At 45.8% G+C, this 23,240-nt stretch overlaps 1 pseudogene across 1 annotated transcript in view; it reads right to left on the bottom strand.

The window, feature by feature from the left end:
- Positions 1-312: 312 nt before the first annotated feature.
- Positions 313-23,240, bottom strand: part of LOC311108457 (protein farnesyltransferase subunit beta-like) — a 41,660-nt pseudogene continuing 18,732 nt past the window's right edge. The window contains exons 5-12 of the transcript XR_014615890.1: positions 19,602-19,748; positions 19,006-19,089; positions 15,316-15,402; positions 14,902-15,031; positions 11,107-11,239; positions 4,715-4,826; positions 2,205-2,319; positions 313-1,942 (exon numbers count right to left, since the gene is read on the bottom strand). The product of XR_014615890.1 is annotated as a protein farnesyltransferase subunit beta-like (transcript). The remainder of the gene's footprint in view (positions 1,943-2,204; positions 2,320-4,714; positions 4,827-11,106; positions 11,240-14,901; positions 15,032-15,315; positions 15,403-19,005; positions 19,090-19,601; positions 19,749-23,240) is intronic.

The raw sequence follows: 23,240 nt of genomic DNA, 5'->3' as shown, positions 1-23,240 counted from the left end.
GCTAACATGGCTGCCATAGAATGTTGTAGTGTCATGTAAATGCTTCATAATGCAGAAACCTCAATGTCCCAACTCTCTGAATACATGCCTCTGGCCGGAACTAGTAGCTATTGAAGATATTCATCTGAATAACTTCTGATTTACTCGGCTTAAACCGCCTTACTCATTGAGGAGCTTTAGGTCGTTCATCCACACACGTTCTGCACCGCACTGGTGGTATGAACATTCATTCACCTCGGTCAGCGGACCACAATGCAACAGTCACAGTACATTCATTTCTGTATAAAGTAAATGACTCACAACCACCCAAGATTCCAACAATTTATACTCAGGGCTTTATTTGGCCAGCCCTGATTTCATTCTCTTATCCCAATACCTTATTTGGCGGTTGGGGACGAGCAATCAACCAGTTTGCTGGATGGACACTTTGTAGACAGATACAGTCCACTTCTCAGCAAGCACACCGCTCAACGTATACAGTGCCTTCAGAAAGTATTCACACCCCTTAACCTTTTCCACATTTTGTGTTACAGCTGGAATTTAAAATGTATTACCGGTACATTTAGATTGTGTCATTGATACCCCATAATGAAATTAATAAAATAATATAAGCTGAAATGTCTTGAGTCAATAACTTTGTTATGGCTAACCTAAATAAGTTCAGGAGTAAAAATATGCTTAACAAGTCACAAGTCGCATGGACTCACTGTGTTCAATAATAATAGTTAACATGATTTTTGAACGACTACCCAATATCTGTACCCCACACATACAATTATCTGTAAGGTCCCTCAATCAAGTAGTGAATTTCAAGCACAGATTCAACCACAAATACCAGGGAGGTTTTTCAATGCCTTGCAAAGAAGTAATACTGCAAAAAATGTGGCAAAGAAATTAAAGTTTTGTCCTGAATACAAAGCGTTGTGTTTGGGGCAAATCCAATACAACACACCACGAGTACCACACTCCATATTTTCAAGCATAGTGGTGGCTGCATCGTGTTATGGGTATGCATGTCATTGTTAAGGACTGGGGAGTTTTTCAGGGTAAAAAAGAAACGGAATGGAGCTAAGCACAGGCAAAATCCTAGAGGAAAACCTGGTTCAGTCTGTTTTCCACCAGACACTGGGAGATTAATTCACCTTCTCAGCAAGACAATAACCTAAATCACAAAGTCAAATCTACACTGGAGTTGCTTCTCAAGATGACGTTGAATGTTCCTGAGTGGCCTAGTTACAGTTTTGACTTAAATCTACTTGAAAATATATGGCAAGACTTGAAAATGGCTTTCTAGCAATGATCAACAACCAACATGACATTTTTTTAAAGAATAATGTGCATATATTGTACAATCCAGGTGTGGAATGACTCACAGCTGTAAGCACTGCCAAAGGTGTTTCTAAAATGTATTGTCTCAGGGGGGTGACAACGTATCTAATCAAGATATAGGTGTTATTTCACCATTAAAAAAAATAAAATAAACGTTAGAATTTTGTGTACAACAAAATGTGGAAAAAGTCAAGGGGTGTGAATACTTTCTGAAGGCGCTGTATGTTGCCCCAAACCACAGATCTAGGAACACATTTACCCTGAATCCTAAGGGGGATGACAAAAATATCTGATCCTGTATCATCCCAGAGTTATTCATTGCAGTCGTACTGCAAAGGAATCACTGATATATACAAATCTTGCATCCCAAATAACTATTCATGTGATCAAGATAAGCGATTCTGCGCCTCGCCCTTCAACCTCAAATTGACCCCCCTCAAATACGCTTATACAGGCATGCCTACGCTGTGAGCACTAGGAGTGGTCAGCGTTAGCGTTGCAGGCCCGAGGACCCCTCTTTCTGTGCAGGCACGGGGACGGGCAGCTGGTGGAAGTGTCGGATGGCCTGGGCTACCTTCTCTGGACAGATGTTGTAGACGGGGTGGCTCGGGGCCTGGAGAGAAGAAAACATACCTTTTTAAAGCCATGCTCTGTAAGATGTGAATTGAGTGGGCCACCAACTAAAATGTAAACAATGGAGCTTTTTGAATGATAGGGTGCCCAGGGTCATGTATGGGAACAGGGAAACTGTGCACTTCAGGGATACACTGTATGATGTTCATACTCATTTAACAAGAAAGCGTGTCCAAATCAGAAAGGGGAGCATGATCATTTTGATCTGGATTAAACATTCCCGAAAACTCCTAGAGCCTCACCAGTCTGTTCTCCTCCTGGCCGACAATCAGCTCGTGGTGCAGGTCCATGTTGCCAAAGTGCTGCGCTACGGACAGACCACTCAGACAGTAACAGGTGTGGTAGAAGTCTCTGGATCTTGAGGAGGAAAGGAAGAGGAGGAATGTGTGAAAGGAGGTTTTCACAGGTTTGGTTTCTGTAATCAACTGGGCGTTTTAGGAAGGTGTTCACTCAGTATCCATCATTATCTCAAGTGTTTCCATTATTTTGGCAGTACCTGTATGTAGTGTGTGTGTGTAGTGTGTGTATGTAGCATGTAAAGAGACTGTGTGTGTGTGTATAGTGTGTTTGTGTAGTGTGTGTATGTGCCCTCAGACGAACCATCAAACAGGCAAAGCGTCAATAAAGGACTAAGATTGAATCACTACACCGGCTCTGACGCTCGTCAGATGTGGGAGGGCTTGCAAACTATTACGAACTACAAAGGGAAACCCAGCCGCGAGCTGCCCAGTGTTGCAAGCCTACCAGATGAGCTAAATGCCTTTTATGCTAGCTTCGAGGCAAGCAACACTGAAGCATGCATGAGAGCACCAGCTGTTCCGGACAACTGTGTGATCACGCTTTCTGTAGCCGATGTGAGCAAGACCTTTTAAAACAAGTCAACATTCACAGACGGATTACCAGGGCGTGTACTCAGAGCATGCGCGGACCAACTGGCAAGTGTCTTCACTGACATTTTCAACATCTCCCTGACAGAGTCTGTAATACCTACATGTTTCAAGCAGACCACCATAGTCCCTGTGCCCAAGAATGCGAAGGTAACCTGCCTAAATGACTACCGCCCTGTAGTACTCACGTCTGTAGCCATGAAGTGCTTTGAAAGGCTGGTCATGGCTCACAACACCATCATCCCAGAAACACTAGACCCACTCCAATTTGCGTACCGCCCCAACAGATCCACAGATGACGCAATCTCAATCGCACTCCCCACTGCCCTTTCCCACCTGGACAAAAGGAACACCTATGTGAGAATGCTGTTCATTGACTACAGCTCAGCGTTCAAACACCATAGTGCCCACAAAGCTATCACTAAGCTAAGGACCCTGGGACTAAACACCTCCCTCTGCAACTGGATCCTGGACTTCCTGACGGGGCGCCCCCAGGTGGTGAGGGTAGGTAACAACACATCTGCCACGCTGATCCTCAACACCGGGGCCCCTTCAGGGGTGCGTGCTCAGTCCCCTCCTGTATTCCCTGTTCACCCACGACTTCGTGGCCAAGCACGACTCCAACACCATCATTAAGTTTGCTGACGACACGACAGTGGCAGGCCTGATCACTGATAACTGTTATTACACATTTTAGTCATTTTAGCAGACGCTCTTATCCAGAGCGACTTACAGTTAGTGAGTTCATACATTTTTCATACTGGCCCCCCGTGGGAATCGAACCCACAACCCTGGCATTGCAAGCGCCATGCTCTACCAACTGAGCTACACAGGATTATCTATGCATAGTCACTTTACCCCTATCTACATGTATAAATTACCTCGACTAACCTGTACCCCCGCACATTGACTCGGTACCGGTACCCCCTGTAAACAGCCTCGTTATTGTTATGTCATCTTATTGTGTTACTATTTATTTTATTTTTAACTTTAGTTTATTTAGTAAATCTTTTAACTATTTCTTGAGCTGCATTGTTGGTTAAGGGCTTGTAAGTAAGCATTTCACGGTAAGGTCTACACCTGTTGTGTTCGGCACATGTGACAAATAACATTTGATTTGATGTAGTGTGTAGTGTGTGTAGTGTGTGTGTAGTATGTAGTGTGTGTATGTGGTGTGTAGTGTGTGTGTTTGTAGCGTGTAGTGTGTGTATGTAGTGTGTATGTAGTGTGTGTAGAGTGTGTGTGTGTTTGTAGCGTGTAGTGTGTGTATGTAGTGTGTGTATGTAGTGTGTGTGTATGTGGTTTGTAGCGTGTAGTGTGTGTATGTAGTGTGTGTATGTAGTGTGTGTTGTGTAGTGTGTGGTGTGTAGTGTGTGTGTGTGTGTGTAGTGTGTAGTGTGTGTATGTGGTGTGTAGTGTGTGTAGTGTGTGTATGTAGTGTGTATATGTAGTGTGTGTGTAGTGTGTGGTGTGTAGTGTGTAGTGTGTGTATGTAGTGTGTGTATGTAGTGTGTGTGTGGTGTGTGTATGTAGTGTGTGTGTAGTGTGTGTGTGGTGTGTGTATGTGGTGTGTAGTGTGTGTATGTAGTGTGTGTATGTAGTGTGTGTGTGGTGTGTGTATGTAGTGTGTGTGTAGTGTGTGTGTGGTGTGTGTATGTGGTGTGTAGTGTGTGTATGTAGTGTGTGTGTGTAGTGTGTGTGTATGTGGTGTGTAGTGTGTGTATGTGGTGTGTAGTGTGTGTATGTGGTGTGTGTATGTGGTGTGTAGTGTGTGTATGTAGTGTGTGTGTAGTGTGTGTGTGGTGTGTGTATGTGGTGTGTAGTGTGTGTATGTAGTGTGTGTGTGTAGTGTGTGTGGAACATACTTGCCAGGCTTGTCCAGCAGTCCCCCAGCAGGGTTCTGGCAGCAGAGGAGGATGTACTCCTGCAACGCCTGCTGCTCAAACATCCACTTCTGCAGGCTCAATGTAGTCTCTCCTGTTTGGCAACAAAACATTATGACAACCAATTACATTCAATAGATGATATAAAGGTGGGATGGAAATTAAGTCAGAGGCTAGTACTTTTTAGACTGGGCTAGTAGAAAATGTGCCAAATTATGCACAGATTTTGGACCCAGGCTAGTAAATATTCTGGTCTAGTATCTCAGCGGGCCAGTGCCCCAAATCCTTAAATTCCATCCCTGGATACAGGTCTTAAACGGTCCTGCATTGGAACGCTGACGACGATACATGCGAGATGAAAAAGTGTGGGATTCTTTTTTTAATATATTATTTTCTACAATTGGATACACCAAGACCCCGCCCACCCGCCCGCCTGCCTGCCTCTCTGTGTCTGCGTCTGCCTCTCTGTCTGTCTGCCTGTCTGTCTGCGTCTGTGCCTGTCTGCGTCTGCCTGTCTGTGTCTGTCTGCGTGTCTGTCTGCGTCTGCCTGTCCGGCTCTCTGCCTGCCTGCCTGCGTCCGGCTCCCTGCCTGCCTGCCTGCCTGCCTGCGTCCGGCTCTCTGCCTGCCTGCCTGCCTGCCTGCGTCCGGCTCTCTGCCTGCCTGCCTGCCTGCCTGCGTCCGGCTCTCTGCCTGCCTGCCTGCCTGCCTGCGTCCGGCTCTCTGCCTGCCTGCCTGCCTGCCTGCGTCCGGCTCTCTGCCTGCCTGCCTGCCTGCCTGCGTCCGGCTCTCTGCCTGCCTGCCTGCCTGCGTCCGGCTCTCTGCCTGCCTGCCTGCCTGCGTCCGGCTCTCTGCCTGCCTGCCTGCCTGCGTCCGGCTCTCTGCCTGCCTGCCTGCCTGCGTCCGGCTCTCTGCCTGCCTGCCTGCCTGCGTCCGGCTCTCTGCCTGCCTGCCTGCCTGCGTCCGGCTCGCTGCCTGCCTGCCTGCCTGCGTCCGGCTCTCTGCCTGCCTGACTTTCAACTCCCTCCAAAGATTTTCTATGGGGTTGAGATCTGGAGACTGGCTAGGCCACTCCAGGACCTTGAAATGCTTCTTACGAAGCCACTCTTTCGTTGCCCGGGCGGTGTGTTTGGGATCATTGTCATGCTGAAAGACCCAGCCACGTTTCATCTTCAATGCCCTTGCTGATGGAAGGAGGTTTTCACTCAAAATCTCACGATACATGGCCCCATTCATTCTTTCCTTTACACGGATCAGTCGTCCTGGTCCCTTTGCAGAAAAACAGCCCCAAAGCATGATATGATGTTTCCACCCCCATGCTTCACAGTAGGTATGGTGTTCTTTGGATGCAACTCAGCATTCTTTGTCCTCCAAACACGACGAGTTGAGTTTTTACCAAAAAGTTCTATTTTGGTTTCATCTGACCATATGACATTCTCCCAATCCTCTTCTGGATCATCCAAATGCACTCTAGCAAACTTCAGACGGGCCTGGACATGTACTGGCTTAAGCAGGGGGACACGTCTGGCACTGCAGGATTTGAGTCCCTGGCGGCGTAGTGTGTTACTGATGGTAGGCTTTGTTACTTTGGTCCCAGCTCTCTGCAGGTCATTCACTAGGTCCCCCCGTGTGGTTCTGGGATTTTTGCTCACCGTTCTTGTGATCATTTTGACCCCACGGGGTGAGATCTTGCGTGGAGCCCCAGATCGAGGGAGATTATCAGTGGTCTTGTATGTCTTCCATTTCCTAATAATTGCTCCCACAGTTGATTTCTTCAAACCAAGCTGCTTACCTATTGCAGATTCAGTCTTCCCAGCCTGGTGCAGGTCTACAATTGTGTTTCTGGTGTCCTTTGACAGCTCTTTGGTCTTGGCCATAGTGGAGTTTGGAGTGTGACTGTTTGAGGTTGTGGACAGGTGTCTTTTATACTGATAACAAGTTCAAACAGGTGCCATTAATACAGGTAACGAGTGGAGGACAGAGGAGCCTCTTAAAGAAGAAGTTACAGGTCTGTGAGTGCCAGAAATCTTGCTTGTTTGTAGGTGACCAAATACTTATTTTCCACCATAATTTGCAAATAAATTCATTAAAAATCCTACAATGTGATTTTCTGGATTTTTTTTCCTCAATTTGTCTGTCATAGTTGACGTGTACCTATGATGAAAATTACAGGCCTCATCTTTTTAAGTGGGAGAACTTGCACAATTGGTGGCTGACTAAATACTTTTTTCCCCCACTGTATAGTAACCCTAGGTGTAAAATAGTAAATAAAGGCTATATCTCAGTAAGTTTTAAACTGTCAAGAGGAGTAAAACAAGGTTGTCCACTATCGGCATATCTATTTATTATGGCCATCGAAATGTTAGCTATTAAAATCAGATCCAACAATAATATTAAGGGATTATAAATTCAGAGCTTAAAAACAAAGGTGTCATTGTACGCTGATGGTATTGGAGTGGCCATCACAAAGCCCTGACCTCAAACCTACAGAAAATGTGTGGGCAGAACTGAAAAAGCATGTGCGAGCAAGGAGGCCTACAAACCTGACTCAGTTACACCAGCTCTGTCAGGAGGAATGGGCCAAAATTCACCCAACTTATTGTGGGAAGCTTGTGGAAGGCTACCCGAAACATTTGACCCAAGTTAAACAATTTAAAGGCAATGCTACCAAATACTAATTGAGTGTATGTAAACTTCTGACCCACTGGGAATGTGATGAAATAAATCATTCTCTACTATTATTCTGATATTTCACATTCTTAAAATAAAGTGGTGATCCTAACTGACCAAAAACAGGGAATATTTACTAGGATTAAATGTCAGGAATTGTTAAAAACTGAGTTTAAATGTATTTGGCTAAGGTGTATGTAAATGTCCTATTTCAACTGTATGTATGTATGTATGTATGTATGTATGTATGTATGTATGTATGTATGTATGTATGTATGTATGTATGTATGTATGTATATATATATATATATATATATATATATATATATATATATATATATATTTGCGAGAAAAAAATAATATATATAAACAAATAAAAACACTTTCTGGACACCTGTAGGCAGGTATAGATGGCTGAGAATGCCATTTGGAATAAAGCCAGCAGCTGAAGAATACCAGCTCAGGCAGTGTGAAGCACTACAGGGACTAAAAGGAGTGAGTGTGATTGCAGATGACATTCTACTCTATGGATGTGGTGACGCGCCCGAAGAGGCGATGGCAGATCATGACAGAAACCTCACAGCTCTCCTGCAGAGAGCAAGAGATGTCAACCTGAACAAAAAATAAACTCAGGTTAAAAGCTACCTAGCGTGACATACATGGTTCATCTTCTCACCACAGAGGGCCTTCGCCCTGACCCAGAGAAGATAACAGCCATTCAGAACATGGGTACACACGACCAACGTCAAGTCACTACAGCGGCTGTTGGGGTTTGTGAAATATCTTTCAAAATTCATGCCCCGCCTATCTGATGTGTGCGAGCCGCTCAGAAGACTGACTGACAAAGACATTGAATGGGCATGGCTCCCACAGCATGACACAGCAGTTGAGACTATCAGTCAGTCACAACACAGAGTGCTCAAATACTACGACCTGAATGATGAAGTCACACTGCAGTGTGATGCCAGTGAGACAGGTTTGGGCGCAGCCCTTCTACAGAAAGGACAACCTGTTGCATTTGACTCCAGAACATTGACTCAGACAGAACAAAGATATGCACAGATTAAGAAAGATTGTCTCTCCATTATTTTTTGCACGTGACAAGTTAAACAACAATCTGAATGGCAGAGAGTTCATGACAATACACAGCGACCACAAACCGCTCGAGACGATCTCCAAGAAATCCCTACTCACAGCACCCAAGCGACCGCAGAGAATGTTGCTAAGGCTACAAAGATACCAACTCCACGTACAAACAAGGCAAAGAACTACATGTAGCTTACTTCCTGTCCAGAACAGCTGACTTCCTGTCCAGAACAACTCAATCAACCACAGAGCACAGACAAATGCTAACACAAGCCACGGTCTTCGCTATGGGACTGGCCACAACTGACCTGGAACTGGTGTATCTCACCAGTGATGTCAACATCTCAACTAAAACAATGGAGTCAATCAAAGCACACTGTTCCCAGGACCCACTGTTTCAGGCTCTGCACGCAAATCAACAACGGCTGGGCATGGAACCAAACAGGTTGTGAGTAACACTGAAACATCTCTGGACGTACAAAGAGGATCTCACCACTAAAATGGACTGACTTCATCCCTGACGTGTTAAAGCACGGACTTTCTACCCATAATCCACTCTGGTCACTCAGGCAGAGAGGCCCGCCTCACAAAGGCACATGATGCTGTCTTCTGGCCAAGGATTATGGAGGACGTAAATATATTTTATCAGCGATTGTGCCACCTGCAACACCATCCAGTAGAGACACTCATCTAGTACTAGTGAATGGTAAGAAATACTGCAGAAACAGAAGAGACAAGTAACTGAACAACTCCGGATCCCTCCGATCGACCACCAAACAGAGGATGACTGGGGACCATTGGATCGAACCCGCCACCCCAGCGGGTGGTGAACAACAGGCTGCTGCTATGGAAGCAGCCCCACTGCCTAAAACATCTAGCTCTGAGACAAACCAGAACCAGAGCAAATATCAGGCTGCCTGTGAGATACTCCAGAGACTGTTGTTTCATCTTAAAAAGGTCATATATTTTTATTAAAAACAAAATGAAGAAGAGGGAAGCAGATTAGAGCAGTTATGAAGGCGCTTGCATAAGAACACAGTTATGTTTTTATTACCATTGTAATGTTTTTACTGGTTTAATCCCAGTTCTCCTGTTTATGAGTCGAGGAGTTCTCTTAATTTTTTTGTCTAAAGGAAGATGTTACGAGATGTCTCCAAGCCAATAGATGGCGCTGCTGTTATGTGTATCTGAGTGTGATCCTCTATAGGAGGAGTGAGCCACGTTAGCCATTACTTACTATGCACTGAATGGAGCTGTATGCAAAATCTAATCACATTTTATTTATCACATGCGCCGAATACAACAGGTGTAGACCTTACCGTGAAATGCTTACTTACCAGCCCTTAACCAACAATGCAGTTAAGAAAAAAAAGACTTAAGAAAAACATTTACTAAATAAACTAACGTTAAAAAGAAAAGAGTAACAATAAAATAACAATAACGAGGCTATATACCCGTTATATACCCGGGTAACCGGTACAGAGTCAGTGTGCAGGGTACATGCTAACCAATTCTTATCAACATGACCTTGCTCTGGTATTGAGTAATCGGCATACAAAACAGACATTATGGGGTATTGTGTGTAGGCCAGTGACAAAAAATATCAATTTAATCCATTTTAAATTAAGGGTGTAACAAAACTTGGAAAAAAAATCAAGGGGTTTGAATACTTTCTGAAGGCACTGTATCACTACATTTAGGGCTGGGCGATGCATCTAATTAATTCGATTAATTCAAATGTATGTTTTTGCACAATATTCCAAAATGCCTGTATCGCAAGAATCGAGGTTTTGTTATTTTTCGGGGGTTTTTAATGAGCGTTTATACGTCCGCTTGTTCTCCTGTTGTATTTTTTGGTCTGGTCTCCTTCGCTCCTCTGTGTACCTTCCCATTCACATAATGAGGAGATGCACATAGGCCAACATCTATACAAAGTGGACAGGCTAACATGCTTCTCAAAACAGTTGGAGACAGACAGAAGGGTGTGTTCATAACAATTCAACTGGTCTTCCTTGTTAGCTAGCAAATAGATCCAAGTTGGCTAAACTTGAAATATAAAATATTAGCTGGCTAATCATTAGCACGTGGGCTCGAGAGATTGTTGATGAGACCTGTGTTAATGTTCTATAGCCTAACGCCTGCTACAAGAAGTTAGTCATTATTAGTGAATGTGGTTATGGATGGTTCAAGTTACATTTGTAACAAAAAAGGGCATTTTCATAGCCAGATCAGTGAAAAGCCAGATCAGTGATTATTGCAAAGAAAAAGCCGGTTAAACTATTTTGATATAATAATTAAATTATGATTGGGTCTTATGGCTGTGGAAGGCTTTTATTTAGCCTAGGTATAACCTCACAAGCCCCGAGATCATTAGATTATTGCTTACTGTTTGAAATGCAGTGTATTTTACCTTTAATTGTACAACAAAGCTTATTTAGATTTAAATCTAGATATCGCCCATAAGTTTGAAAAAAAAAATTGAGATATGATTTTTTAGGCCATATCGCCCAGCCTTAACTATATTTATGTTTTCTTAATTTAGCAGACACTCTTATCCAGAGCGACTTACAGTGGTGAGTGTATAGTGTAGCTAGCTAAACTTTAACTGTAGTTACGATACCTCCTTTGAAGAAGGCTCTGTGTAGCAGAGGAAGCAGCCCAGCCTGCCAGAAGGAGTAGCAGCCGTCCACCAGTTTGTTACAGCGACCCTGGAATCCTCCCTCGAACCTCATCTGTCTGCTGGCCACCCACCGCTAAGGGGGGGGGGGAGAGAGAGAGAGCGAGACAGAGACAGAGAGAGAGAGAGAGAGAGAGAACGAGAGATATAGAAAGAAAGAAAGAAAGAGAGAGAGGAGACAGAGACAGATTGAGAGAGAGAGAGAGAGAGAGAGAGAGGAGACAGAGACAGATTGAGAGAGAGAGAGAGAGATATAGAAAGAAAGAAAGAAAGAGAGAGAGAGAGGAGACATAGACAGATTGAGAGAGAGAGAGAGAGAGGAGACATAGACAGATTGAGAGAGAGAGAGAGAGAGAGAGAGAGAGGAGACAGAGACAGATTGAGAGAGAGAGAGAGAGAGAGAGAGAGAGAGAGAGAGAGAGAGAGAGAGAGAGAGAGAGAGAGAGAGAGAGAGAGAGAGAGAGAGAGAGAGAGAGAAAAGAGAGACAGCGAAAGAAAAGATAGAGTAAGGGGGTTGTTATTATCACTAAAGAGCCTTATCACAATGAGAGAAACTGCTGCCATTTTACCTACAGTCCCAGCAAGGCAGCCATTTTCTATCCAGCCAGATGATGAAATCCCATGAGGTCCCTATCAGAGAGGGTCTAATACGAATTGATATTTGCAAACTGAGAAAAGTGGACACGGTTGCTATAGCAATGGAACCTTTCCAAAGCACGAGGACTGGACTGAATCATTATCAAATTGGTTTAAGTACCAGCTGGAGTCCTCAGTCTTGTCTCTGAAGCTGGGCTGGGGAAGATAGACTGAAACTTACTCCACCTTTGTTTTTCGGGCCCACCCGTCAAGCTCCATCCCCTCATGCCGAAATTCAATTGAACTTCAATTGAATTTTTTGTAAAAAAAATATGAAAACAAAAACTTTGTTCTTATAGAACAAGTTCCCTACCTGTTTCAATCAGTTTTCTTCTGTTTAGTGTCTAGTGAATAGGACCTGTTCTGAGAGCTGTGCTTAGAGGTGTGGACTGATGCCGAGTGGTGTGGAGAGGTGTGGACTGATGCTGAGTGGTGTGGAGAGGCGTGGACTGATGCTGAGTGGTGTGGAGAGGCGTGGTATGGAGAGGCGTGGACTGATGCTGAGTGGTGTGGAGAGGCGTGGACTGATGCTGAGTGGTGTGGAGAGGTGTGGTATGGAGAGGCGTGGACTGATGCTGAGTGGTGTGGAGAGGCGTGGACTGATGCTGAGTGGTGTGGAGAGGTGTGGTATGGAGAGGCGTGGACTGATGCTGAGTGGTGTGGAGAGGCGTGGACTGATGCTGAGTGGTGTGGAGAGGTGTGGTATGGAGAGGCGTGGACTGATGCTGAGTGGTGTGGAGAGGTGTGGTATGGAGAGGTGTGGACTGATGCTGAGTGGTGTGGACTGATGCTGAGTGGTGTGGAGAGGTGTGGTATGGAGAGGCGTGGACTGATGCTGAGTGGTGTGGAGAGGTGTGGTATGGAGAGGCGTGGACTGATGCTGAGTGGTGTGGACTGATGCTGAGTGGTGTGGAGAGGTGTGGACTGATGCTGAGTGGTGTGGAGAGGTGTGGACTGATGCTGAGTGGTGTGGAGAGGTGTGGTATGGAGAGGCGTGGACTGATGCTGAGTGGTGTGGAGAGGCGTGGACTGATGCTGAGTGGTGTGGAGAGGTGTGGTATGGAGAGGCGTGGACTGATGCTGAGTGGTGTGGAGAGGCGTGGACTGATGCTGAGTGGTGTGGGGAGGTGTGGTATGGAGAGGCGTGGACTGATGCTGAGTGGTGTGGAGAGGTGTGGTATGGAGAGGTGTGGACTGATGCTGAGTGGTGTGGAGAGGTGTGGACTGATGCTGAGTGGTGTGGAGAGGTGTGGACTGATGCTGAGTGGTGTGGACTGATGCTGAGTGGTGTGGACTGATGCTGAGTGGTGTGGAGAGGTGTGGACTGATGCTGAGTGGTGTGGAGAGGTGTGGACTGATGCTGAGTGGTGTGGACTGATGCTGAGTGGTGTGGAGAGGTGTGGTATAGAGAGGTGTGGACTGATGCTGAGTGGTGTGGAGAGGTGTGGTATGGAGAGGTGTGGACTGATGCTGAGTGGTATGGAGAGGTGTGGACTGATGCTGAGTGGTGTGGAGAGGTGTGGTATGGAGAGGCGTGGACTGATGCTGAGTGGTGTGGAGAGGTGTGGTATGGAGAGGCGTGGACTGATGCTGAGTGGTGTGGACTGATGCTGAGTGGTTTGGAGAGGTGTGGTATGGAGAGGCGTGGACTGATGCTGAGTGGTATGGAGAGGTGTGGACTGATGCTGAGTGGTGTGGAGAGGTGTGGTATGGAGAGGTGTGGACTGATGCTGAGTGGTGTGGAGAGGTGTGGTATGGAGAGGTGTGGACTGATGCTGAGTGGTATGGAGAGGCGTGGACTGATGCTGAGTGGTGTGGAGAGGTGTGGTATGGAGAGGTGTGGACTGATGCTGAGTGGTATGGAGAGGCGTGGACTGATGCTGAGTGGTGTGGAGAGGTGTGGTATGGAGAGGCGTGGACTGATGCTGAGTGGTATGGAGAGGTGTGGACTGATGCTGAGTGGTGTGGACTGATGCTGAGTGGTGTGGAGAGGTGTGGACTGATGCTGAGTGGTGTGGAGAGGCGTGGACTGATGCTGAGTGGTGTGGAGAGGTGTGGACTGATGCTGAGTGGTGTGGAGAGGCGTGGACTGATGCTGAGGGGTGTGGAGAGGTGTGGACTGATGCTGAGGGGTGTGTGGAGAGGTGTGGTATGGAGAGGCGTGGACTGATGCTGAGTGGTGTGGAGAGGTGTGGACTGATGCTGAGTGGTGTGGAGAGGTGTGGACTGATGCTGAGTGATGTGGAGAGGTGTGGACTGATGCTGAGTGGTGTGGAGAGGTGTGGACTGATGCTGAGTGGTATGGGGAGGTGTGGTATGGAGAGGCGTGGACTGATGCTGAGTGGTGTGGAGAGGTGTGGACTGATGCTGAGTGGTGTGGAGAGGTGTGGACTGATGCTGAGTGGTGTGGGGAGGTGTGGTATGGAGAGGCGTGGACTGATGCTGAGTGGTGTGGAGAGGTGTGGACTGATGCTGAGTGGTGTGGGGAGGTGTGGTATGGAGAGGCGTGGACTGATGCTGAGTGGTGTGGAGAGGTGTGGTATGGAGAGGTGTGGACTGATGCTGAGTGGTATGGAGAGGTGTGGACTGATGCTGAGTGGTGTGGAGAGGTGTGGACTGATGCTGAGTGGTGTGGACTGATGCTGAGTGGTGTGGAGAGGCGTGGACTGATGCTGAGTGGTGTGGACTGATGCTGAGTGGTGTGGGGATGTTCCTACTGTTCTGGTGGTTTTGGGGGATTGATCTACTATTTCAGTCCTCTCTACACATCAGCCCATGGCGTCTCCTTACAGACCTGGAGGAGTCCAAAATGACCTATATAGTGTTTTCCTTCTGACCGACAGGCCTCTGTGCATCCCGGCTTTACACCATCGCTTCAGACAAATGCTGATCAAGGGGAAGTAGTGACATGGGATACCTCTGCAGAGAGGACACGGTGACATTGGATGTGTGAGTGGAGTACTGGATGGAACGGATAGCAACGCTTGGCTCACAGCATCCCTGTTCAAAATGAAGTACAACTATCTCTATAAAAGCATTACAGTCCATAACACAATTGGAACCAAAGGAAACAAGACGTGTAACGTGACGACGGCACCTCACCAGCAGAGACTTGAGATCCAGCATGTGGTCCTTCCCCAGGATGACCATGGCAGCCGTCCCACAGAAGGTGTACCCTCCATGGGCCTCCAGCCCCGGGACCCCCCCTAGACCCCCCTCCCAGTTCTGACAGCTGGAGGGAGACAGGAAGGAGACGACATGGCAGCCGACAGTGAGTGGGCATTTACTGTCTTTCTATAGAACTGTGTAAACACATGCTCACTACAAAGTTATTTTTCTAAAATATAGGGGGCCAAACCCTTGTAATTAATATAGTCCATGAAGAATCTATTTAACTCACAGTACGACTGTACTATTCTTATGATAGGACTCAAATGTTTATAATAAAACGAACACCAGCCAGTTAGATAGACACATATTAACTAAGTGGTCTGTCTGAGCTCTATACTGCAGTACCTGACGATCCATGTGGGAGTGTCCTGGAACAGTGTGGGTGTCATGATGTTGGTGAGAGACGCCACTGATGCAGCACAGTACGCACTCCTACAACACAGAGAGAGAGGTAGGGATTAATACGACAGACAGACAGACACCAAGAGAACGAGAAACCGAGAGAGCGACAGAGAGTGACCTGTCTGTCTGTCTGTCTGTCTGTCTCCCCGAGAGAGAGACAGAGAGAGACACAGAGACCCCGAGAGAGAGACAGACACAGAGACCCCGAGAGAGAGACAGACACAGAGACCCCAAGAGAGAGACAGAGAGAGACCCAGAGACCCAGAGAGAGAGACAGAGAGAGACACAGAGACCCCGAGAGAGAGACACAGAGACCCCGAGAGAGACAGAGACCCCGAAAGAGAGACAGAGACCCCAAGAGAGAGAGAGAGAGACAGAGACCCCGAGAGAGAGACAGAGAGAGAGACAGAGACCCTGAGAGAGAGACAGAGAGACAGAGACCGTTGTAAATTGATTTGCCCTTTTGTACTTCAACTATTTGAAATGTCTCTATTCCTTGTGTAATGTTTAGTGTAAATTTTTTATTTCACTTTTGTTTCCCATGCCAATACAGCCCTTTGAATTGAATTGAGAGAGAGAGACAGAGCGAGAGAGAGAGAGACAGAGCGAGAGAGACGCAGAGCGAGAGAGACAGAGACAGAGACACAGAGCGAGAGAGACAGAGAGAGAGACACAGAGCGAGAGAGAGAGAGACACAGAGCGAGAGAGAGAGAGAGAGACACACACAGAGCGAGAGAGAGAGACACACAGAGCGAGAGAGAGAGAGAGAGAGACAGAGCGAGAGAGAGAGACACACAGAGCGAGAGAGAGAGAGAGAGAGAGAGAGAGACAGAGCGAGAGAGAGAGAGACACACACAGAGCGAGAGAGAGAGAGAGAGACACACACACAGAGCGAGAGAGAGAGAGAGAGAGAGAGACACACAGAGCGAGAGAGAGAGAGACACAGAGCGAGAGACACAGAGAGAGACACAGAGCGAGAGAGAAGAGCTATCTATCCAAAACAGAGATGTATGGGTAAACCACTTCTCCAATCTTTTTGGCCCTATAACAAAGAACAAACAGCAAAAAAAAAATACATGATCAAATGCAAATCTTAGAATAAACTATTAAAGACTACCAGAACCCACTGGATTCTCCAATTACATTGAATGAACTACAGGACAAAATACAAACTCTACAACCCAAAAAGGCCTGTGGTGTTGATGGTATCCTCAATGAAATGATGAAATATACAGACCACAAATTCCAATTGACAATACTTAAACTCTTTAACATCATCCTTAGCTCTGGCATCTTCCCCAATATTTGGAACCAAGGACTGATCACCCCAATCCACAAAAGTGGAGACAAATTTGACCCAAATAACTACTGTGGGATGTGGGATATGGAGATCTTCAACAGCAACCTTGGGAAAATCCTCTGCATTATCATTAACAGCAGACTAGTTCATTTCCTCAGTGAAAACAATGTCCTGAGCAAATGTCAAATTGGCTTTTTTTTTTTTTTATCCATACGAAAGACCACGTATTCACCCTGCACACCCTAATTGACAAACAAGCAAACCAAAACAAAGGCAAAGTCTTCTCATGCTTTGTTGAATTCAAAAAAGCTTTTGACTCAATTTGGCATGAGGGTCTGCTATACAAATTGATGGAAAGTGGGATTGGGGGAAAACATACGACATTATAAAATCCATGTACACAAACAACAAGTGTGCGTTTAAAATTGGCAAAAAACACACACATTTCTTTCCACAGGGCCGTGGGGTGTGACAGGGATGCAGTTTAAGCCCCACCCTCTTCAACATATATATCAACGAATTGGCGAGGGCACTAGAACAGTCAGCAGTACCCGGCCTCACCCTACTAGAATCTGAAGTCAAATGTCTACTGTTTGCTGATGATCTGGTGCTTCTGTCACCAACCAAGGAGGGCCTACAGCAGCACCTAGATCTTCTGCACAGATTCTGTCAGACCTGGGCCCTGACAGTAAATCTCATTAAGACAAAAATAATGGTGTTCCAAAAAAGGTCCAGTTGCCAGGACCACAAATACAAATTCCATCTAGACACCGTTGCCCTAGAGCACAAAAAAAAAAACTATACATACCTCGGCCTAAACATCAGTGCCACAGGTAACTTCCACAAAGCTGTGAACGATCTGAGAGACAAGGCAAGAAGGTCCTTCTATGCTATCAAAAGGAACAAATTCTATAACCACTTAAAAGGAAGCGATTCCAAAACCTTCCATAACAAAGCCATCACCTACAGAGAGATGAACTTGGAGAAGAGTCCCCTAAGTAAGCTGGTCCTGGGGCTCTGTTCACAAACACAAACAGACCCCACAGAGCCCAAGGACAACAACACAATTAGACCCAACCAAATCATGAGAAAACAAAAAGATAATTACTTGACACATTGGAAAGAATTAACAACAAAACAGAGCAAACTAGAATGCTATTTGGCCCTAAACAGAGAGTACACAGTGGCAGACTACCTGACCACTGTGACTGACCCAAACTTAAGGAAAACTTTGACTATGTACAGACTCAGTGAGCATAGCCTTGCTATTGAGAAAGGCCGCCGTAGGCAGACCTGGCTCTCAAGAGAAGACAGGCTATGTGCACACTGCCCACAAAATGAGGTGGAAACTGAGCTGCACCTCCTAACCTCCTGCCAAATGTATGACCATATTAGAGACACATATTTCCCTCAGATTACACAGACCCACAAAGAATTCGAAAACAAACCCAATTTTGATTAACTCCCTTATCTACTGGGTGAAAAACCACAGTGTGCCATCACAGCAGCAATATTTGTGACCTGTTGCCACAAGAAAAGGGCAACCAGTGAAGAACAAACACCATTGTAAATACAACCCATATTTATGTTTATTTATTTTCCCATTTGTACTTTAACTATTTGCACATTGTTACAACACTGTATATAGACATAATATGACATTTGAAATGTCTTTATTCTTTTGGAACTTCTGAGTGTAATGTTTACTGTTAATATTTATTGTTTATTTCACTTTTGTTTACTATCTACTTCACTTGCTTTGGCAATGTTAACATACATTTCCCATGCCAATAAAGCCCTTAAATTGAAATTGAATTGAGAGAGACACAGAGCGAGAGAGAGAGAGAGAGAGAGAGAGAGAGACACACAGAGCGAGAGAGAGACACAGAGCGAGAGAGAGAGAGAGAGAGAGACGCAGAGCGAGAGAGAGAGAGACAGAGCGAGAGAGAGAGAGACAGAGCGAGAGAGAGAGACACAGAGCGAGAGAGAGAGACACAGAGCGAGAGAGAGAGAGAGAGAGAGAGAGACACAGAGCGAGAGAGACACAGAGCGAGAGAGAGAGAGAGAGAGACAGAGCGAGAGAGAGAGAGAGAGAGACAGAGCGAGAGAGAGACACAGAGCGAGAGAGAGAGAGAGAGAGACACAGAGCGAGAGAGAGAGAGACACAGAGCGAGAGAGAGAGAGAGAGAGAGAGCGAGAGAGACATTGTTATCACGTATCAGTGGTGGTCTTCTCCACTAACAGTGAAGCCATGGCGATAGAAGGCTGTCTCAGCATCTCACCTGATGTTCACCTCTCCTCCTATGTGCAACACACACACACACACTTCTCACCTGACGTCCACTTCTCCTCCTACATGCATCACAAAGGAACCATCTGGCTGCTTCACAGAGAACAGGAAGGAGAGCAGCTTCTCCCTGAGAGGGAGGAGGGAGATGGGGAGGAGTTACTATAAACGCCAGAGAGTGATAATAAAACATTACATCTGCTGCTACGGCAACACCTCTGTCACACTCATTAGACACAACGTTCAGTTGGAAGAAACTAGAGACAAATTGTTTGAAGTAAAGGCACACCCTGAAAAAAACGGAGGTGTTACGTTTAAATTCAGGTGTGAGAATTGTTCGTTTTATGTAGTTTCTTTCTTTTGACGTTGTAGTAACACAGGTGACTGTACCTGTCTATGACGTTGTAGTAACACTGGTGACTGTACCTGTCTATGACGTTGTAGTAACACTGGTGACTGTACCTGTCTATGACGTTGTAGTAACACAGGTGACTGTACCTGTCTATGACGTTGTAGTAACACTGGTGACTGTACCTGTCTATGACGTTGTAGTAACACTGGTGACTGTACCTGTCTATGACGTTGTAGTAACACTGGTGACTGTACCTGTCTATGACGTTGTAGTAACACAGGTGACTGTACCTGTCTATGACGTTGTATGCCTCCTGGGTGCCGATGATACAGAGTGCGTTGACAGCAGCGTACGTGGGAGCCAGGTGGGCGGCTTGACCTGGACCTCCAGAAAACCCCCCCATAGGGCTCTGACACCGCGCCAGGAATTTACACACACTGGAGGGGCAGAGGGGGCAATGTAAATTACACACACACACACACACACACACACACACACACACACACACTGCAAAGCAGGTAACACACAACATGCTAGAGCTATCAATTGTTAAGATTGTAAACTGAAAAGCCAAACTGAGCCATCTCAAAGTCTCTTTCACCAACCTTGATTCTGGTATGGATTAAGACAAAGACAGTGTGGTATGGATTAAGACAAGAACAGTGTGGTATGGATTAAGACAAAGACAGTGTGGTATGGATTAAGACAGTGTGGTATGGATTAAGACAAAGACAGTCTGGGTATGGATTAAGAAAGACAGTCTGGGTATGGATTAAGAAAGACAGTCTGGGTATGGATTAAGAAAGACAGTGTGGGTATGGATTAAGAAAGACAGTGTGGGTATGGATTAAGAAAGACAGTGTGGGTATGGATTAAGACAGTGTGGTATGGATTAAGACAGTGTGGTATGGATTAAGACAGTGTGGTATGGATTAAGACAGTGTGGTATGGATTAAGACAGTGTGGTATGGATTAAGACAGTGTGGGTATGGATTAAGACAGTGTGGGTATGGATTAAGACAGTGTGGGTATGGATTAAGACAGTGTGGGTATGGATTAAGACAGTGTGGGTATGGATTAAGACAGTGTGGTATGGATTAAGACAGTGTGGTATGGATTAAGACAGTGTGGTATGGATTAAGACAGTGTGGGTATGGATTAAGACAAAGACAGTGTGGGTATGGATTAAGACAAAGACAGTGTGGGTATGGATTAAGACAAAGACAGTGTGGGTATGGATTAAGACAAAGACAGTGTGGGTATGGATTAAGACAAAGACAGTGTGGGTATGGATTAAGACAAAGACAGTGTGGGTATGGATTAAGACAGACAGTGTGGGTATGGATTAAGACAGTGTGGGTATGGATTAAGACAGTGTGGTATGGATTAAGACAGTGTGGTATGGATTAAGACAGTGTGGTATGGATTAAGACAGTGTGGTATGGATTAAGACAGTGTGGTATGGATTAAGACAGTGGGGTATGGATTAAGACAGTGTGGGTATGGATTAAGACAGTGTGGGTATGGATTAAGACAGTGGGGGTATGGATTAAGACAGTGTGGTATGGATTAAGACAGTGTGGTATGGATTAAGACAGTGTGGTATGGATTAAGACAGTGTGGTATGGATTAAGACAGTGTGGGTATGGATTAAGACAGTGTGGGTATGGATTAAGACAAAGACAGTGTGGGTATGGATTAAGACAAAGACAGTGTGGGTATGGATTAAGACAAAGACAGTGTGGGTATGGATTAAGACAAAGACAGTGTGGGTATGGATTAAGACAAAGACAGTGTGGGTATGGATTAAGACAGACAGTGTGGGTATGGATTAAGACAGACAGTGTGGGTATGGATTAAGACAGTGTGGGTATGGATTAAGACAGTGTGGTATGGATTAAGACAGTGTGGTATGGATTAAGACAGTGTGGTATGGATTAAGACAGTGTTGTATAGATTAAGACAGTGTGGTATGGATTAAGACAGTGTGGTATGGATTAAGACAGTGTGGTATGGATTAAGACAGTGTGGTATGGATTAAGACAGTGTGGTATGGATTAAGACAAAGACAGTGTGGTATGGATTAAGACAAAGACAGTGTGGGTATGGATTAAGACAAAGACAGTGTGGTATGGATTAAGACAAAGAAAGTGTGGTATGGATTAAGACAAAGAAAGTGTGGTATGGATTAAGACAGTGTGGTATGGATTAAGAGTGTGGTATGGATTAAGACAGTGTGGTATGGATTAAGACAAAGACAGTGTGGTATGGATTAAGACAGTGTGGTATGGATTAAGAGTGTGGTATGGATTAAGACAAGGACAGTCTGGTATGGACAGTCTGGTATGGACAGTCTGGTATGGACAGTCTGGTATGGACAGTCTGGTATGGACAGTCTGGTATGGACAGTCTGGTATGGACAGTCTGGTATGGACAGTCTGGTATGGACAGTCTGGTATGGACAGTCTGGTATGGACAGTCTGGTATGGACAGTCTGGTATGGACAGTCTGGTATGGACAGTCTGGTATGGACAGTCTGGTATGGACAGTCTGGTATGGACAGTCTGGTATGGACAGTCTGGTATGGACAGTCTGGTATGGACAGTCTGGTATGGACAGTCTGGTATGGACAGTCTGGTATGGACAGTCTGGTATGGACAGTCTGGTATGGACAGTCTGGTATGGACAGTCTGGTATGGACAGTCTGGTATGGACAGTCTGGTATGGACAGTCTGGTATGGACAGTCTGGTATGGACAGTCTGGTATGGACAGTCTGGTATGGACAGTCTGGTATGGACAGTCTGGTATGGACAGTCTGGTATGGACAGTCTGGTATGGACAGTCTGGTATGGACAGTCTGGTATGGATTAAGACAGCCTAAAAACAATCTCTGATGTTTATGAGGTAGGCATATGTACTGCATGATTAGTATTTGCCACAAAGCACATCATTGATGACCATATACTAGGCCTATATGTGATCTATCCACCAGTTACTGTTTCCACTATGAGGAGGCCTATTTCAAGGAGACACTTAACCATAAAGCACATCAATGACCACAACAGAGAGAAGATAGAAGCTACTGCCTCTAGTCACAGTAACAGACGTGACCACAGTAGCAGACGTGACAAAAGGAACCCAGCAACCCTGGCTGCAGGTCAGCTGAGTGCACAGGGCAGTGGGTTGTCTTGGCGTTACAGTCCTGAGGCAGAGGCGGGCACCAGAGGGTTGGCGAGTCCTAAGGTACAGGGCAGGCTGTGTCTGAAATGGCCCCCTTTCCCCCCCAAGCAGTGCACTATATAGGGAGCAGGATAATTCTTTTTTATTTTATACAATGTTTTATTGTCACATACACCAGATAGGAGCAGTGAAATGTGTTGTTTTACAGGGTCAGCCATAGTAGTACACCATACCCTGGAGCAAATTAGGGTTAAGTGCCTTGCTCAAGGACAAAGACACATTTTTCACCCCGGGTATTCGAACCAGCAACCTTTCGGGTTACTGGCCCAACGCTCTAACCGCTAGGCTACCTGCCGCCCAACACATCCGCAGTATTCATTCTAAAGGGCAGTGAGAGTGCCAGCCGGTGGGATGGCTTGGCATTACAGTGCTGAGACAGAGGCTAGTGGGTCGTCTTGGCTGGCATCGCCGTACGGACTCTGAAAAGACAGAGGCAGGCGCCAGAGGGTTGGCGAGAATAAAACTAAATGAATTCTAAGGGCTGTAGGTTGAGAGGGTGTTTGGCCAGCATCAGGGTACAGGGCAGGCTGCATGCACCCACAGTAGGTAGATTGTGATGACCAGTAGGTTGGCATTATGGTAAGGCAGCGGCTCTAACCAGTGATCATTTGTACACTTGCGTTTTGTTAGGGTAGCGTGGTGCTATGATGTCATTTCATAGTGTTGTGGGAACCAGGTTATATTGAGT

This window comes from Coregonus lavaretus, assembly GCF_964263955.1.
Source record: "Coregonus lavaretus genome assembly, chromosome: 33".
Taxonomy (NCBI): Eukaryota; Metazoa; Chordata; class Actinopteri; order Salmoniformes; family Salmonidae; genus Coregonus; species Coregonus lavaretus.
This window is presented reverse-complemented; position numbering and strand designations above follow the sequence as displayed.